Here is a 2,417-nt window from a genome sequence, read left to right as displayed (position 1 = left end):
TTCAGGACCTGAAGGAACCACGTCACGACTCCATCCAGCACGTCCCTGAGGTATTGAAACTGGTTATTATCCATGGCCAGGCATTTATTATTCCATGTGGAAGTGTTGCTCCATGTCAATTCCACGTGATCCTGCCGGCTCCAGCCGCTGAAAGGGCTCTGTGTTTGCTTTGTGCTGCCTCTGCCAGTGCCATGCTCAGGGAATTCTGCCTCCAAGGAGCTTTTTCCATGCCTTGGAGGACAGTATCTCCCTCTCCCCTCTGTCCCCATGTTCATCAGGTTGGGTGCTCCCTCCCCAAATTCCTGCAATAACGCCAGGATGAGCCTCTGGAGCATCTTCACCTCTGTCCAAGCCTTTGGATGGGGTCAGAGAAGCTCAGAGTGGTCTGGAGTGAGGAGAAAAAGATTTTGCCAACCCCTTTTTGTTTAGGATCCACCTTCCCAATCCAAGGGGTGGATGTTGCCTTGCAGGACACAGCTCAGGGTCATTTTCCGGGCAGCCTCATCCGTGCGTTAATGACTCCCATCTTTCTGTGGTCCCGACTGGCCCTAATTCCAGGTCAAAATTAGTGGTTGGGAATCACACCCTCCTCTCCTTCCTGCACATCTCAGATGTCTTGGAGAGGAGTAATTGCCACCAGGGTTGATTGGCATTATGGGAGGAGAGATTTCCATATCCTTGAGCTGCAGTGGGAATTACAGGATCATGGAATGGTTTGGGTTGGAAGGGACCTTCAGGACCATCCAGTTCCAACCCCCTGCCATGGGAAAACCTTCCCCTATCCCAGGTTGCTCCCAGCCCCATCCAACCTGGCCTTGAACATTTTCAGGGATGGGGCAGCCACAGCTTCCCTGGGAAATCCATTCCAGGGCCTCACCCCCTTCCCAATAAAGATTTTCTTCCCAATATCCCATCTAAGCCTTTCCTCTTTTACTTTATTTTTTTATGATGTAGAAAAATAACCCTTTGCTCTTCAACCAAGCCCAGGATGATTTATATTCCCTTTCTATTATCCCATGGATACAAGGAAGTTTTTCTGCAGCAAAGGCACAGCAAATCAAGCAAAAAACCCCAGCCAGTTTTGCTTTAAAGCAGCAAAAAGAAATTCCCAACTGTGTTTTCCTGCAGGCTGGGGGAGCCTCTGTCTCCATGACTGCAGGAAGAATAAATCCAACCCAATGAAATATTAATTATTAGAGCCTGTCCGACTGGGATTCCTCAGTACTTTCAGAGAGCAGAAAAATTCTGGCGCGCAGGAGAAAAAGCACACAAATCCCTTTTTTGTTGTTGTTGTTGTTTTTTGTTGTTTTTTATGAGGAAATATTGTGTGATGAGTAAATTAGGAGTTTTGGGTTGAGGGAAGGGAGGGGGCTGGGATTGCTTCAGGGTGGGAAATAAAAATTCCTGAAGAGGGTTGGGAAGAGATCGTGGTGTAAATAAAAGGTTCCTTCGCATGGTAAGAGGGAGTGAAGAAAAGAAGTTGATTAATAGAAGAGAGACACATCCCTGCAAATTCCCTGTTCTGCAGAACTTGGGAAGAAACCCTTTATCCTGAGAAGCCCCGGGCTCCAGCCTGAGGCAGCTCCGCTCAGCACAGCTCAAAGCCCCTTTTGTCCCCGTTGTTTACCAGGCTTGGGTTGGAAGCACAACACAGAGCGTCATCCCTTGGCTGAGGAATGTTTTGCAGATTTGGGAGCTTTGACTCGAGTTAAAGCATTCCCATGATTTTTCTAGAGCAAAATTCCTCCAAAAGGTGTTGTTTAGGAGAAAGGAGAGGCATTCAGAACACATCTGGCAATGGAAAACCTCTGTTGTCTTGTCATTGTTTATTTTTCCAGCTCCTTTTCACCCTCATTTCTCTGCAGCCTCTGGAAACATCTCCATTAAATATCTGGCCTCTCTGGAATCTCTGTTCTCCTTATAAACCTCTCCAAGTTTCCTCAGCAGCTCAACCCAAATGCTGCAAATGCTTTTCATGAGGGGAAGCAAAGGAGGAGGCACCGATTTCTTCTCTCTGGTGCCCAGGACCTGAGGGAAAAACTCAGGTCCCTGTGTCAGGGAAGGTTAGGCTGGATTTTAGGAAAAGGTTCTTCATCCAGTGGGTCTTTGGGCACTGGAACTCCCCAGGGAAGTGGTCACAGCACCAAGCCTGACAGAGTTCCAGAAGTGCTTGGAAAAAGCTTTCAGGCACAGGGTGGGATTGTGCAGGGCCAGGAGTTGGACTTTGATGATCCTTGTGGGTCCCTTCCAACTCAGGATATTCCATGATTCCATGATTCCCCTACTGGTGCTTTGGGAGATGGCGGAGGGAAAGCCAAATGAATGGATTGTTGGAAGACACAATTCCAAGTGGTAGGAATTGTGAATCCAGAGAGCTGCTGACCCCCCCCCCCCCCCACAAAACCACAAAAACCACG

Source organism: Corvus brachyrhynchos, unplaced genomic scaffold (assembly GCF_000691975.1).
Source record: "Corvus brachyrhynchos isolate BGI_N302 unplaced genomic scaffold, ASM69197v1 scaffold89, whole genome shotgun sequence".
In the NCBI taxonomy this organism is placed as follows: domain Eukaryota; kingdom Metazoa; phylum Chordata; class Aves; order Passeriformes; family Corvidae; genus Corvus; species Corvus brachyrhynchos.
Note: the sequence above shows the minus strand (reverse complement) of the source record.